A 17,641-nucleotide genomic window follows, 5' to 3' on the forward strand; every position below is an offset into this window, starting at 1 on the left:
TTGGGCCATGAGAACAGGCAAAACTGTTCCACATTAAGTGAGATTCACGACTTTAGCCATTGAGATACAGCAAGGTATCAGGTCTTGGTCCAGTGACAAGGAGTCTGGAATGACTGGGGATAAACCCCAACTGCATCACATAGGTACCCAGTGGCCACTTCCTTAGGAAAAGGAGGTGGTCTTCTGCTGCTGCCACCCATCCACGTCAAGGTTCAATGTGTTGTGTGTTCAGAAATGCTCTTCTGCACACAAATGTTGTATGGTAATTGAGTTACTGTCACCTTCCTGTCAGCTTGAAGCAGTCTGGCCATTCTCTTATTAGCGGTAGTGCAGTGGTTAGCGCAAAACTACTATAGCTCATGGTGTTGGAGCTCAGAGTTCAATTCTGTCATCCTGTCTAAGAAAGTTTATTCATTCTTTCGTGTGTGTGTGTGCATGTGTGTGTCCGTCCGTCCTTTGGGTGTTCCAGCTTCCCCCCATGGTTAGTAGATTAATTGGTCATTGTCAGTTGTCCTGTGAATAGACTAGTTTCCTGTGAATAGGGGGGTCACTGGATGGCACGGCTCACTGGGTTGAAAGGGCTTATTCTGTGCTGTATCTCTAAATAAAAATGAAATAAACAAGGTATTTTCACCCACAGAACTGCTACTCGCCAGGTGTTTTTTGCTTTTCGCACCATTTTCTGTAAACTCTAATCAGGGAGATCCACAGTTTCTGAGATACTCAAACCACCTGTCTGGCACCAACAATCATTCCATGGTCAAAGTCATTTTGATCCCATTTCTTCCACATTCTGACATTTGGTCTGAACAACAGCTGGACCTCTTGAACATGTCTGCATGCTTTTATGCATTGAGTTGCTGCCACATGATTGGCTGATAAGATATTTTCATCAACATGTAGGTGTACCTAATGAAGCGACCATTGAGTGTATGTAGTTACACACATAATCTACCCACATGCACCCTTCCCCATCCCACCATAATCTATCACCCTCCCTGGGCATTCACTCTTCTCCCACTTCTGTCAGGCAGAAGATACAAAAGCCTGAAAGCATGTACCACCAGACTCAACGACAGCCCCTACCCAACTGTTTTAACTTTATTAAATAGTTCCCTAACATGATAAAGTGGACTCTTGACCTCACAATCTACATAGCTTATACTGATCTTGCACCTTTTTTTTTTACCTGCCCTGCACTGCACTTTTTCTGTAGCTGTTACAGTTTATTCTTTATTGGTATTGTTATCATTTTACCTTGATCTAGTAGATAATGATAAAATAAAGGACTACGTAGGAAGGGAGGGTTAGATTGACTTTAAAAGTTCTGGCTCAAGGGACTGTACTTTGCTGTATGGTTCTGTGTTCTTCAATGCCCTATGCAATAATCTCTAATCTGTATGAACATTATGTAAGACAAGTTTTTCCACAGTATTTTGACTAATTCCAGTTCTGTTTCCTTCTCCCTCAGTATCATCCTTTTGGTTGAATTGTCTCATTTTCCTTCCTCTTCACTCGCTCTTTTTCCTTCTGCCCATTTCACCTTCCATTCTCATTGGATTCCTCCACCCTCCCTCTTCCCCCTCCCACATCTCCTGGAAGTCAGTAGCTCATTATTAATAAACTGCTGGCTTGCTGAACAACACCGCCGTCTAGTCAAAGCATTTAATTTTGCCATTGTGCCTGTCAGTTTTGATGCCTGACATCGTTTACTTGTGTTGTGGTTTGTGTGTGATATGAAATATTCCATATTAGTATTTATCAGATGGAATATTTATTTACCTTACCTGATCTTTTCTTCGTGCGCATTGATTTACCTAATGTATGGAGTTGTAAAGTGCATGGTTTACAGTTTGCAAGTTCATGGAGTGTGGATTTATGTTAAAGTGGAGCTTATTGTATTCTGCACAAGTTCATGTATGCACAAGTGCAGCAAAGAGCTTACTTGCGGCAGCATCATAGCATCGTATACGCAGCATTCACTGGGAAAACAAATTATATCCAAGTTTTCCAAGAAATAACACACTAACAAGCAAAGAAAGACAGAGTCCATTTTAGTACAAAGTGATCAAAACGGTCGGAGTGTCAAAGTTGAGTTTATTGTTGTATGCAAAAGTGCAATGAAAAACTCACTTATAGCAGCGTCACAGGTACATAACTTCAAATGCACATTCCCACAAAAAACATGAATTATAACAAGGAAAAACCACAACAAAACACTTAGTTACAACAGCATCACAAGTGCTGATTTAGTTAAGGACTGAATGGTTGAAGGGGACTTGTGTTGTGGGACCTGAGGGCATGAAATGTTTATGAAAAGATCATCAAAACTATCTCAGCCAGATGGTACAACCAAGTCCATAGTGGTTGAAGTCCTGTTGCAGAGGCTTCCACTCAAGTACCTATCCTTACTCACTGGTACATTTTAAATGAGGCGCTGTCACCTTTCAGATGAGAGTTCAGATAAAGATTCCACATAGTACTTCACATTTCTTCACCTGCATCTGCTTACCAATTTCACCAGTCAGACTAGTGAGGGTTCCTGTGGTCAGCATGGGCCAGTTGGGCCAAAGGGTCGTTTCTGTGCTGTGTTACTCTATGACTCCGAAAACTTTCTCTGTGTCCTGTCCTGTAACTCCTACAATATGGCTACTGGAACTGTACCCAGTATGATCAAACCAAAATCCAATATACATTTAATATAATGATTCCCACATTATATCCTGCCCCTCTTTTTGCATATTTGGGGAATTGAGGGTTATGGGGACAAGGCCGGTAGGTGGAGATGAGTCCATGGACAGATCAGCCATGATCTTATTGAATGGTGGAGCAGGCTCGACAGGTAAGATGGCCGACTCCTGCTCCTATTTCTTATGTTCTAGACATAGACTCCAATGCTTGGTCTGCCTTTTTAAAAACAATTTTTTTTATTTCTCGTGAACTCACAGAATAAACAGCATACATGAAAATAATAAATATAGCACTAAATATAGAGAGTGATGTGCAGAAAACAACAGAATGGCACACACTGTTTTAAAGTTTGGTATATCTATACTTAGTGTTTTTCTACCTTTCCTTACTTCCAAATAAAGTGATCTCATGATTCTCGCCACCTTGCATTTTTATCTGTGCTGAAATTTATTCATCAGTTCCTTGCCCTTTCTGTGAGATTATTTTAATATTTCATTGTAGATTGTTGCTATCCTCCTCAAGGCTGACTGTCCTCCCCAATTTAGTGTCCTAATCCAATTTAGAAAGTGTGTTTAAAAGCAAGCTTCTGGGGGAACTGAGTTAGCAGCTATGGAGGAAAAAGAATGGTCAGTGTTTCAGGTCTTGAGCCCAAACATCAAACATTCCACAGATGCTGTCTCACCCGCAGAGTTCCTCCTGCAGATTGCTTTTTGCTACAAATTCCAGCATCTTTGTGTTTCAATTTTGGAAAGAACAAACTTATTTTTTAAATACATACTAAACTTCAGATTGTTTATGTAAATTGTGTAATTATTGTGTTAATTCTTTTTGAAGACAACTATTTCTACCACTATGAATAGCTATGCTTTAGTCCCAATTTTGCTTTCGGTCCCAAACACAGATAGAATTCCATTCTGTTATATGGCCTGAATTCCACATTCTCTGGCTGTCTTCATTAATCTGTGATAAGTTACACTTATTGAAGGGCTGTGGGGAAAAATAAATAAATTAAATGTCCTAGATTACCATTAACTGCTCTCCCTGTTACCTGTTCAAAAATTTCATTAAATGATCAAATAAGATTTTCCATTTTGAAATCCATGCTGATTTATTGTTTATTATACTTCTCATTTCTACATCTTCCATTCCTTTTAAAAGGGATTCCATTATTTTCCCACTATTGATGTTCAGCTGACTGCTCCTTAATTTCTTGAACATGTTTTATCCGCTATCATAAATATTGCCATTCAAAAGCCAACTGCAAGTCTTCTGGTATCAGAATTTTTTCCTAATCAGCTATTAAATATGGGTATAGATTGCTTAGCTTATAGAATGTGTGGATTCAATCCAGTAAGACCAGTACTTTTATTTGCTTTGATATTGAGAAGTTTATTTAATATAGCTTTTTTCCATCTTAAACGCATTTACCTCATTATTCACTCGTCATCCAATGTCCATCTGTTCAATCTCCTTGCTAACTTCTGAAGTAAAACAAATGATTTAATATTTCTTCCATTTCCTTTCCTTATTTGTGGAAGTGCCCTGTGTGTTGTGTCATGGTAACTTTTCTATCCCAATCTTCTTTTTATTGATGTGTTTGAGAGATACTTTACTATCTTGTGTTATGTTTCCTGATAGTTTCAGTTTTAAAGTTTTCCTTTTCCTTAAGCCCCAATACTTTGGTTGTCGTTCCTTTCCATGCCTTGTGGCGCATTAGGTGGTAAACATTGCTGTTTCTTTAGCATTCCTTTGTTTTTTAAGAGGTTGAGTTACTAGCTTGACTCTCAACCCAGCACGATGGAAAGCGATGGAGCTGGCCAGAATCGAGCCTAGGATCACTTGTCTCAAAGTTGGTGTAGATGCCACTAAACTATCGGCCAGCTAAATTCCTTCATATTCTTTCTTATTTGTATTCTTCTTCCTCATTTCAGTTGTTTCCTTATCTCTTTGTGCATCCATGGGGTGTCATGTGTATTGAGTTTATTTCCTTTTAGATGTGTGTTGATTTGATTCCTTTTAGATTGTACAGCTGAAGGAGGTTGCAAAAATTGAGTTAAGGTATTATCATTTAAAAGGCGTGGAAAAAATTGTAACTTTTTTTTTGGCTGTGGCATCCATTTTGATTACATTTACTTAGTAGCCTGTGATTGGGTTGATCTTTTCTATAGGACAGTGAGGATTGTCCCATGGAGCTAACGATCTCAAAGAAAGGAGAGAAGCACTTTAGTCACTGTGGAGAATGAGATCTGAAATGAGTCACTTTAAGTGCTATTTTTCCATTTTCCAATCTTGCACTGTTGTGACCCCAAAATCAATCCTGTAAGGATTAACATGTAAAGCAGCATTGAATTAATTTTATACCATGATTATGAGATCAGCTTTAGATGATACAAAACATCTAGCCCCTAAATACACTAATGCTCTTAGCTGTTCAATGAGAAGCTGTCAATAAAAGGGTTTTCTGATTTGAAGTGTGGTGCAATTTATCAGGCTCGCCTAAGCTTGCCACTGTTTAGCATGACTAATGCATTCCTCTAGAAGTTAATCCCACGTCAAAGTACCTCCAACAAGAAGCGCCCACACTGCAATAACTATGCCACTGAAATGCAATACAATTCTTCACAATGCCACCAAATGACATATAATTAGTTTTTAAGTATCACTTATATTTATTTCATTTTACTGTCATGGCAAGGAAAATGTAAAGTGACCAAACTCACCTCAGATCTAAAAAATGTGACCAGGTCAGTATTTGGTGTGAGATGATTGTCTTATGAAGAAAGGTTGAGCGAACTCAGGCTTTTCACTTTGGAGCGAAGGGGGATGAGAGGTGTGCAAGATGATAAAAGGCATAGATTGAGTGGCTAGCCAGAGACTTTTCCCAGGGTGGAAATGGTCAATGCAAGGAGGCATAATTTTAAGATGATTGGAGGAAAGTATAGAGGGGATGTCAGAGGTAAGTTTTTTTTACACAGAGTGTGGTGAGTGCATGGAACGCCCAGCCAGGGGTGGTGGTACCCCTAATATATTTGCCTCTATGAAACTCTTAGATAGGCTGGTGTGTGATAGTAAAATGGAGGTCTATGTAGGAGGGAAGAATTAGATTGATCTTAGAATAGGCTAAAAAAGCCACAACATTGTAGGCCAAAGGACCTTTACTGATTTGTAGTGTTCAATGGTATTCTATGCATTTGGAAGCCTCAGTTTTGCCACTCATTACTTGAGAATCACTCAAATCTACATCCATTCCCTAAATTGTTTCCTTTTTAGGATAAAGTCAGTGTGATTCTCGGTTCCTCTACAGACCACCTATACATCTAATTAAGCTCCTGTCAAGAAGCAAATGTGCGTTATGTTCTCCAAAGAACCAGAATATTCATTCTCATTATTAATATTAAGCACTGTCAAGCTTTTCTCAAGATTACGACCTCTCTTAACATAGAAGTTGCTATGCCGCAGGGACTACACTATAACTACGCCCTTTTGCTAATCTTATAAACTATAATTAACCGTAGAAAAGCTGGAGATACCCAGCAGGTCTGGCAGTACTGAGGTGAAAGAAAGAGAATTGAAGTTTTGTGTAACCTTCCACAGAAAAGTAAAGGAATAATTTTAAAACAGGACACTGAGAAATCTGGGAGCAGTAAGACATAGAAACAGAGTTAGACCATTTGGCCCATTGAGACTGCTCCACAATTCAACCACAGCTGATTAATTATCCCCCTCTGTAACCTCTCTGCTCTATCAAGAATCTATCATCCTCTGCTTTAAGTATATCAAATAACATGACTTCCAAAGCCAGGTATGGCAATGAATTACATAGATTCACCACCCCTGGCTAAAGAAAGAAAAGGTTTTGGAACTATTGAAGAGTTGTGATTTAATTAAATGACAAAAAAGGTGATGATTTTAAGGGGGAAAGCAATTGATGAACCTAAGAAAGGAGTAAACAGGAAGAATAGAAGCATTACTGTTGTCCAATGGAAAGGAGGTTGGTTATGATCGTTCAATACAAAGTAGTTTTTCAGATTAGTGTTTTTCCATTTCTCACATGAGTCATTCTTTTAAATCTCAGTGAGATTTCTAACTCATGCTGAATTGTAGAAGCTTTTGTTGAAGCTGGATTGGATGCCTTAAAGAAATTTCATAAATTATCCTTGCAGTGAGTAAACAAAGGCATATTCAGTTATTAAACAGAAAAAAGACTTGCATTCTGTCAGTCAGGGTTTGATCGCGTGATGAGAAGCCAGTTGTAGTTCAGCTGCATATATTGACAGTATTACTCCCAACCTGAATGTAGATGAATAGGTAATTCCTTCATTTGTAAACCCGGTGACTGCACTGTTGTAGGTGACTGGGATTGATTTTCTGTACATAATATGTTTGATGCTATTCCCAATGCACATTTTCTGAACAAATTGCCCAGCTTGTGTTGGGAGGAGTTGTTTCTGTCATGTTCTGTTGCTTCAGTTCCTGAAGTAAACTGTTTCTGAGTAAATTGATCTTGGAATTTCTTTTCATCAACTTCTATAATATCACCCTGTCTCGTTGAAGATTAGCTTAAGCTGAAGCAGAGTAATTTGTACAACATTTATCTGAGTGTCCTTCAGGAAATTGGACTCCAGACTATTTGACAGGATTTTTATTAAGTCCCAGTACCTTTTCTCAGGCGTAAAATTCCCCTTGATGTTGTCTAAGTGGCACAACTTGCAAAATTCATTTTCAGTGAGATTGTCAATGTTAAATGGCCTGAAAAATGACAGTACTTTCTTGTTTTATGGGACAACCAGCTTTCACTGATGTTGTTTTGTGTGAAGTCAAGCAATCTATAATGCCAATGAGCAGTTGCATTAAAAGTTCAAAGTAAATCTCGGCCCGAAATGTCAGGTGTACTCTTTTCCATAGATGTTGTCTGGCTTGCCGAGTTCCTCCAGTATTTTGTGTGTGTTGCTTGGATTTCCAGCATCTGCAGATTTTCTCTTGTTTGTTATATGTTGCCATATACTACCTTGAGATTTTCCTGCGGATATTTACAGGAGAGAAAATTAATCTCAAGATAGTATATAGTAATGTGGTTGTATTTTGATAAATTTACTTTGACCTTTGCAATTGAGGGTTGGACCTATCATTATTCTTAGCTCTTAATAAGATGTGGGACCTTCAGTGACCTCACATACACCCTCACACACGTGTCTTGACTGAGAAGGTGTAAACCACAATCAGTCTCGGTGTCCCAGCTTCTGGATTATTTTGGGCCTCTGTTGCTCTTTGCCACATCTCACAAAGTTCTCTGGGTTCAAGCACCATTCTCAAAGATAGAATATCCAGTTTACAGGACTAGATTGAGTAGGCAATGCCTCCAAAGTGTAGGCGTTTGTTGACCATATTTAAACATAAACAAGGTCTCCTTGACAACCTATGGAGGCTACACAGTCTCCATACACACTTGCACAAAAATGCTACCTGTGGGCTCTATCCTCTGCCAGCATGCCAATGTCTCCAAAACCCCTTAAGAATCTTCACTTAGCACCATCCTTGCAGAATTATTCATTCTACAACTGAAGCAGCCAGAGTGACGTTTGCATTATGGTTTTTGCCGTTAGGATCTTGTTGCAGAGATCACACCTGTTAAGGTAAGCCGTTGAAGTTGCAAGAGTGTGTTTGACAAATAAAATTTGCTGTTATGAGACTGACAACGCGATGTTACAGAGGGAAATCTCTCACATCTCCTCTGAATGTGGCAATTGAAAATCTTATTCTTTATGCTGTTTTTGCAAACAACGGTAGCTCACAATGCTCTTTAGATCCTGTTAAAATGTACCAAAAGGTTCAAGAAAAGGGACAGGTCCAAATGCAACAATGATGGAGAGGTCTCTGCCACAGAAAGAATCTTCAGGATTTTCCTCCACCAGCTTCTGCCAGCTGCTTCTCAGTTTACAGTGTGGATTCTGTATAACGTAGGGATGTCCTTCACTGCATGGCAATTCCGAGACAAATGCAGAGAGTAGCTACAATCTTTTTCAAGATCACTAAAGCATTTTTGACTCTGGCATTATGAAATATAGTGAAGAGCCCTCCACAAATTCAGCTGCCTGTGTGCCTTCAACTTCTTACATCTGCTTGGTGATGGGTTGGGAGTTACAGTCCTAACCAGCAAGTTCACATCTGGTGGAGACCAAGATGCATCAGTGCCAGATATTTTCTTTCTTTTTGTCACACCTCATTCCCAGCAAGTTAGAGTTGAACTAATCTATGGGACTAATGGGAAACTGTTCAACCTACAACACTCTCACTCTGGAACCAGCTTTAACCCAACTTCACAATCAAGTTTCAGTACGTGGACGATGTACATTTGTACTTGTTTGAAGGCCAATCTCCAAGTCATAAGAAGATGCATCTTGCACTGAAATCTGTGGACCAAGAACCATCCTCAATCCTACCCCAACTGGACAACTCTATCTTCTGACTGAAAATGCTTGACAAGACTTTAGAAAATGTGGAGGAACTCAGCAAGTCAGGTAGCAACTATGGAGAGGAATAAAGGGCTGAAATTTTGGGCCAAGATCCTTCTTTCTGATATTTGTGTGTGTTACTCTGGATTTCCAGCAACTGCAAAATCTATTGTGTTTAGAAGATGTGGACTACTTTCCATATCTTGACAGTCACCCTCATCAATTAAGGCAGACATCAGAGCTGAAGTTCAATGTGACCTGTAGTGCATCAGTCGGGCTTTGGCTGACTCAAGGTTGAAGTCCAAGATCTCAAACTCAACAGCAGTGATCCTAACTGCCCTAAACACTAATGAGCTTTGGGCTTTGAGAACTAGGAAATGGACAACAGTAAGGAGAGATTCTATAAATAACAAACAATTTTACCCAAAACTCATATCTGAAATATAACACGTGATGCAATTTCTATTGACGCATTAAAGATGGAATAGCGGTTTGATCTTGGAGTCCATTGAGAAAGGTTCATAATTGTTAATAACTTTTGAACATGGTTTGCCAATTATTTTCTATCAATATGGAAACTAAACACCAGTCCCAAACCTTTTGAACAATATGTTGATTTACTCATTAAATATTTTAGTTGATTTATTACTGACAACTAGTACTGCTATAATCATCCAAATGAAAATTTTCAAAAGTGTTTTCAGCCATTTTGCGTTTAATGGGCAAGTAATTGAAATTTATTTGTATTTTCTGATATTTAAAAGGAATTTATCCAATTTAGCTATTTAAAATTGGCTTCAAAAACAGCGTAGCTAAGCAGAAACTCAAGGTGGCAGTTGACTGCAACAAAGGAAGCTTTCTCTGTTTAGTACTGATAAGCATTTTATAACATGGCTTTTGCATCTGGATGATAAACATCAAGGAAGGCTTCACCTGAAGAAGTCTGTAATGTTGAACCATGCACCGCCTCCACCCTGCCACCCCCATTCCCAAAATATATAACGGTAACACCTGTAAATGAGTTTATTTTAGTGATGTTATTCTTACATACATTGTTCATATTAGCAAAAACTGGAGTGGCACAATAGCGCCATGCTATTCCAGTAATACTGATGCAGGTTTGATTCCTGTAATCACATGGGTTTTCTCTGTGTTCTGATTTCCTCCCACATTACAAAGACTTATAGGTTAGTAAGTTAATTGTTCTTGTGGGCTCATTGGACTAGAAGAGCCTGTTACCATGCTGTATCTCTAAATATAAAATAAATACAAATTGGCATTTCTGTGAGGGGCTACAGCATTATTAACCGTGTGTCTTTAAGACAGCACTTTAAATAAAAGGGGACATTTAATTTCAAATACAGATCTTGATTTAATACCATGGGTTCTTCAAGATATATCTTTCTTATACCTGCTATAAGAAAAAGCCTGGACAATGTACAATATGGGCATATGCAGTGAGAAGCATATATTGTACATTAGCCTGACTTCTCCATTTATGGGATTTCACTGATTGAAACATTTTCCAGGAGCACCTCTCTTTGGGTAAATCAAAGAATGATAGTGGATGTAAAATATAAGATTGAACTTTGATTATATTTTACCAAGAGATGTTTTATTGGTTCATAAAGGAAAAAATATAGTACAATAGTACAACAATAGAATCATGACCCAAAATAAAGACAGAAGATGCTCAAAACACTCAGCAGGTCAGGCAGCATTTGTGGAGTAAAATCCTTAAGAGGGCAGAATACCTTGAAAATATGTGAACAACACTCTGCAACTTCAAATCTGTTCTTTCTAGATCCCAAAACAATTATTGTGTTCATAAAACTTGTACTACGATCCTCCTGAAATGCTAGATCTTGTCTTTTATAGATCCTCTGATGAGGATCGGGTGAGAGGGGTGGTGAATGAGCTGTGAGATTAAGAAATCCAAAGGAAGCGGATGGGTTTGGGGAGGGAGATGGGAGAAGTTGGGGGGGGGGAAGAGTCGGTCAGGGAGAGATGAGAGGAGGAGACACATGGGCATATGGAGGTATGGAAATGAGTAAGCTCTAATTTGTCATTTTTAACATTACATCCCTCAACTTCTGTCTATCTCCAACCCCAACAGTCCCTATCTTACTGCCTCTTTCTGTTGAATCCGGATCAGACCTACTTTATATGACTTCTGGCTTTTTGGGGAGAGTCATTTTTCACCTAATTGTGCATCATGTTCAGATGTCACAATTGATTATAATCGAATTTAAAAAGAAAATTAAACAAAATTCCAAAAGTTCCAAAAATTCCAAAATCCTGCAGGTGCTGGACTCAGCAGGCCAGGCAACACCAATAGAGAAGAATAAAGAGTCGGCAGATAAACTGTGAAAATGAGTCCTGATGAAGGGTCTCGGTCCAAAACGTTGATTGTTTATTCATTTCCATAGATGCTGTCTGACCCACTGGGTTCCTCCAGCATTTTGTGTGTGTTGCTTTGGATTTCCAGCATCTGCAGATTTTCTCCTGTTTAAGATAAACAATTACCTGTTTTCCTACTTGAGCAAATGCTTGAAAGTATAGAGCAAGATCATAAAGTATCATAGCAATGAAAATTTTATTTACATAATTTTTTATTGTTGATGCAATGTTGGTCATTATATTAAATATTTAATTACTAAGACTTGTTGTACAGATAAGATAAAGGTTAGCATTACTCCTTTATACCTGCGTCATACAAGTGGCAGGCTCTGGAAAATTATAAAATTTTGTCAAAGGACTACTTTACTTTTCCCAGCAGTGATACATAAATGTGTGTTTCACCAGAATGTGGATTTTTATATTGCACAAGAGAAAGGAAACAGCTCAGGTGAAAGTGGAAGTTCAGCAGCCGTTTACTTAGAACACAGAGCAGTATAACATAGGAGCAGGCCATTCGGCCCACAGTGTTGTGCTGAACCAGCTAAAGAGCAAATCAAAAACTCTCAAACATTTATCTTTCCTGTCTACACCACATCCAAATCCCTCCATTTTCCTACATCCATGTGCCTATCCAAATGTCTTCTAAGATACTCTTAATGTGTTTGCCTCCACCTCCATACCGGGCAGTGCATTCCAGGCATACACTAGTCTCTGAGTAAAAAAACTTACCCCTCACATCCCCCTGAAGCTACCCATTCATTCTCACCTTCAGTGCATGCCCTCTGGTATTAGACATTTCACACATGGGAAACAAATACTCCCTGCCTACTCTACCTAGGCCTCTCATAATTTTATTATAAACTATAAGATCTCCACTCAGCATCCGGTGCTTCCGAGGAAACAACCCAAGTTTATCCAGCCTCTCATGATAGCACATGGCCTCTAAACCAGGCATCGTCCTGGAATACATTCTCAGTTACAAATCTATACCCACTGATAAGTGGAGCTCGGAGAAACAGAGGGCTATGGGTAACCCTAGGTAATTTCTAAGGTAAGGACATGTTCGGCACAGCTTTGTGGGCGGAAGGGCCTGTATTGTGCTTGTAGGTTTTCAGTGTTTCTATGATATCACTGGAGAATACCTGTCACTGTCTTTTCTGAACCTTCGGTGCTTGATTTATGAAATAGGCTACCGATAGGATTTGTGTCAACTTAAGTGAAGGAATATCAATGATTATCAAATTACTGATTAAGCCAGTTACAAATGAGCTACAATGCAGAGTACTGTGATATTTTATGCTCTGTGAGAATATTGATATTTCATGCATGAGTGATACAAGCCTGATTTGGTATTCACAGTATAATGCCACATTTGTTTGCTCTTCAGATGAAGTGCATAGGAAGGAAGCCACTTTTAGTCTAATGAAAATTCAACGAAGAATAAAAGGAAGTGAGGAAACTCAGGGTAAATAATAGGTGTTGAACACTGTCAATTTCCCTTTGGAAATAAAGTGATCTGGCTTAGGTTTCTCAAATATGATTCAGCTCTGCATCAATCCTCTGAGCAGGAAATTTAAACTTCAGCTTCTTGTCAGCCCTGCGGGTTAATATTCAATGTCACATTTGCTGGAGAAACTCAGCAGGTCAGAGAGCATCCATCGAAATGAACAAACAGTCAATGTTTTGGACTGAGAGCTATCTTCAAGACTGGAAAGGAAGGGGGAAGATGCCAGAATAAGAAGTTGGGTGATGGGGAGGGGAGGGAGAATAGCTGGAAGGTGATGGGTGAAGCCTGGTGAGTGGGGAAGGTAAAGGACTGGAGGTGAAAGAACCTGAAAGGAAAGGAGAGTGAACCATGTGAGAAAGGAAGAGGGGTCCCAGCAGGACGTGATCGGCAGGTGGGAAGCGGTAAGAGGCCAGAATAAGGAATAGAAGAAGAGGGGAGGGTGAGGGAAATTTTTTTAAACTGAAGAATAAATTGATAGTTGCGCCATCAGTTTGGAGGCTACTCAACGGAATTTAAGGTGTTGCTTCTCCACCCCGAGGGTGGCTTTGTTGTGGCCCAGGAGGAGGTTATGAACTTACGTGTCTCGACGGGAATGGGAATTGGAATTAAAATGTTGGGCCGCCAGGATGTTCTGCTTTTGGCGGATGGAGTGGAGTTGCTTGACGAAAAGATGTCCCCCAATTTACGACAGGTCTCACCAATGTAGAGGAGGCTACATGGGAGCACCGGATACAATAGACGATTTCAGCAGAAGTGTCTTGTAAGTGTCTCGCCTGGAAGGATTCTTTAGGGCCCTGAATGGGGGTGGGGGAGGAGGTGAATGGGCTGGTGTAACACTTAGGCTGCTTTGCTTGCAGGGTTAAGTGCCTGGAGGGAGATTAGTGGGGAGGGACAGATGGACAAGAAAATCATAGAGGGAATAATCCCCGCGGAAAGCAGAGAGTTGGGTGGGGTGGGGGGGGGGAGTGTGGTAAAAATGTATTTGGCAGTAGGATCCCTTTGGAGATGACAAAAGTTGTGGAGAATGATGTGCTGGGGCCGGAGGCTCATGAGGTGGTAGATAAGGACACGAGGAACTCTATCCCTGTTAAGGTCGTGGGAAAATGGGGTGAGTATGGATGTCTAGGAATTTAGAGGAGGTGCAGATGAGGTTAAATGTTACAGAGTTAATCCATATAATTGTGACTCAGAAAGGAAAGGAGTACAAGAGGCATGCTGTGGTGATAGGTAATCTGTTACTTCAGGGAACAGACAGAAGATTGTGTGGGCAAGAACGAGATTCCAGGATTGTATGTTGCCACCTGGTTGCCAGGGTCCGGGGCATCTCAGATCAAGTCCTCGGCATGTGGGAGAGTGAACAGCCAGAGGTCGTGGTCCAAGTAGAGACCAATGACATGGGTAGGATGAGTGATGAGTTTCTGCAAAGTGAGTTCAGGGAGTTGGGTGCTACATTAAAAGGCAGGACCTCCAGAGTTGTGATCTCAGGATTACTACCCATGCCACGTGTTAGTGAGGCCAGAACTAAGCTGATTATACAATCTAATAAGTGGCTAAGGCTTTGGTGTCGGAAGGAGGGCATAAGAGTTTTGGATCATTGGGCTCTCATCCAGGGAAGGTGGGACCTGTGTAGAATGAACATTTCGCACCTGAACTGGAGGGGGACTAATATTCTAGCAGGAAGGTTTGTTAATGCTTCATGGTGGGGTTTAATCCAGAGTTGCAGGGGAATGGAAACTAGAGTGCCTGAACAGATGTTGGAGAGGTTGTGGGGGAAGACCTCAGACAAAGTTAGGAATGAAAAGGTTGACCATGGTGTGACTGTGTCCTGAGCTGTGTATATTTCAATGCAAGAAGTATTGTAGGAAAGGCAGATAACGATGAGGTAGCTGGTTTACAATCAATTGCTGTCAGGGCAAAATTGCAGTCAACAGGATGAGCTGCAACATAAAAGGTGGAGAAAATCGAAAAAGATGAATACGGGAGTGAAGGTGTTGTATCTAAATGCATGTAGCATATGGAATCAGGTGGATGAACTTGCAGCACTGTTGCAGATTGGTAAGTATGGTGCTGTAGGCATCACAGAATCACGGCTGAAAAGTTATAGCTGGGAGCTTAATGTCCAAGGATACACACTGTATTAAAAGGATAGTCAGGAAGGCAGAGGGGATGGCGTGCTCTTTTGGTAAAAATGAAATTAAATCACTAGAAAAGGTGACATAGGGTTGGAAGGTGTTGAATCATTGTGGATAGAGATAAGGAGCTGCAAGGGTAAAAAGACCCTAATGGGAGTCGTATCCAGACCCCCAAACAATAGTAAGGATGTGGCCTACAAATTACAACGGGGGATAGAAAATGCATGCCTAAGGGACAAGGTTACAATAGTCATGGGGGACTTCAATAGGCAGGTAGATTGGGAAAATCAGGTTGGCGCTAGATTCCAGCAGGGGGAATTTCTAGAGTGCCTACGAGATGGCTTTTTAGGGCGGTTCATGGTTGAGCCCACCAGAGGATTAGTTATTCTGGATTGGATGTTGTGTAATGAACCAGAATTGATTAGAGAGCTTAAGGTAAAAGAACCCTTGAGAGCAAGTTATCATAATCTGATCAAATTCACTCTGAAATTTGAGAAGGAGAAGCTAAAGTCAGATGTACCAGTATTACGGTGGAGTAAAGGGAATTACAGAGGCATGAGAGAGGAGTTGGCCTGACTTGATTGGAATAGAAAACACTGACAGGGATGACAGCAGAGCACCAATGACTGGAATCTCTGGAAACAATTCTGAAGGCACAGGATATATACATCCCAAAGAGGAAGAAGTATTCTAAAGGAAAGATGAGGCAACTGTGGCTAACAAGAGAAGTCAAAGCCAAAGCCACACACTCAAAATACTGGAGGAACTCAGCAGGCAAGGCAGCACCTATGGAAAAGAGTATAGTCAATGTTTTTGGCTGAGACCTTTCATCAGGACTGGGGGAAAAAGATGAGTAAGAGTAAGAAAGTTGGGGGAGGGAAGGAAGAGCCACAAGGTGATGGGTGAAAAGGTGAAACTGGGAGGGGGAAAGGGTGAAATAAAGGAAGTTGATTGATGAAAGAGGTACAGGGCTGGAGAAGGGGAAATCTGTTGGGAGAGGATAAGCTGAGAGAGGGAAATGGGAATGGGGAAAGGTGAAAGGGTGGGGTGCATTACCAGAAGTTTGAGAAATCGATGTTTGTACCATCAGGTTGGAGACTACCCAAACAGAATATAAGATGTTGCACCTCCAACCTGAGTGTGGCCTCATCATGACGGTAGAGGAGGCCATGGATAGACAGATTGGAATGGGAAGTGGAATTAAAATGGGTGGCCACTGGGTGATTCCACTTTTTCTGGTGGATGGAGCGTAGGTGCTTGGCAAAGTGGTCTCCCAATCTATGTCAGGTCTCATTGATTATACAGGAGGCCACACCAGGAGCACCAGATACAGTAGATGACCCCAACAGACTCACTGGTGAAGTGTCACCCATGTTCTTACTCTGAATGATCCATGCTCTAGTTCATCACCATTACCCATAATACTCTTAGCATTAAAATATATACACACTTCAAACTATCTGCCCCACCACACCTATTACTTTCCGTCTGCCTTTTTTTTCACTAGCCCCAACACCTAACTTCCTCTAAATGTCCGTTTTCTGATCCGATTCTGTTTCCCAAGCCCCTACCGAACCAGTTTAAACACTCTCAAGAAGCACTAGTGAAATTCCCAGCCAGGATTTTGGTTCCCTTCTATTTTAGGTGCAACCTGTCCCTCTTGTACAGGTCTCTCCCAGCCCCGAAAAGGTTCCAGTGATCCACGAACCTGAAACCCTGCCCCCTGCACCAGTTCCTTAACCACTCATTCATCTGTACTGTCATCTTGTTCCTGCTCCGACTGGCATGGGGCATCCAGAGTAATCCAGAGATTACTACCTTGGAGGTCCTGCTGTTCAGCGACATTCCTAACTCCCAATACTCACTGCACAGGATCTCTTCCCCTTTTCTACTTGAACTAATTCATTGCATGAATTCCTTTTATTGTACTTAAAAAACAGCATGTTGAAAATCAGCCCACTCTTTCACTGTTCCTGGATTTAAGACTGAAATTCTGTCTCAAGCTGAATTAATTCAGTATTTTTCAGTAGTTACATTATTGTATTTATGTTTAGCAGAGCACCAACTTTTGATAGGCACGTGATAGAAAAACTGAGGGAAAAGGAAGGGTTAGATTGACTTTAGAAAAGGTTAAAAGGTTGATACAACATTATGGACTGAAGGACTTGCACTGTGCTGTAATGTTTTATGTTAAGCATATCAGGCCAAGCCACAGTGCTTGATGAAGAGTGTTGAACGTTGATTGGAAAGACTAATAATAATATTGTAATTGAAATTTATTAAGTTGTAATATGTCATTAAGCAAGAAGAGATGTTTTTGGCCTAAAATGACTTAATAAATGTTTTGAAATTAAAGTAATATGTGTTCCCATGGTCCTATTAAAAGTCAGGAAGAAGTAATTGTGATCTTTTTAATTGTTGACTTTATCACAATCCCAGAAGATTTTCACTTCAGGTTT

At 40.3% G+C, this 17,641-nt stretch overlaps 1 protein-coding gene across 3 annotated transcripts in view; it reads left to right on the forward strand.

Annotated features, from left to right (window-relative positions):
* hlcs (holocarboxylase synthetase (biotin-(proprionyl-CoA-carboxylase (ATP-hydrolysing)) ligase)) overlaps nucleotides 1-17,641 on the forward strand; it is a 192,737-nt gene that overhangs the window by 111,831 nt on the left and 63,265 nt on the right. The gene's annotated exons all lie outside the window — the stretch shown is intronic.

Source organism: Hypanus sabinus, chromosome 4 (assembly GCF_030144855.1).
Source record: "Hypanus sabinus isolate sHypSab1 chromosome 4, sHypSab1.hap1, whole genome shotgun sequence".
Taxonomy (NCBI): Eukaryota; Metazoa; Chordata; class Chondrichthyes; order Myliobatiformes; family Dasyatidae; genus Hypanus; species Hypanus sabinus.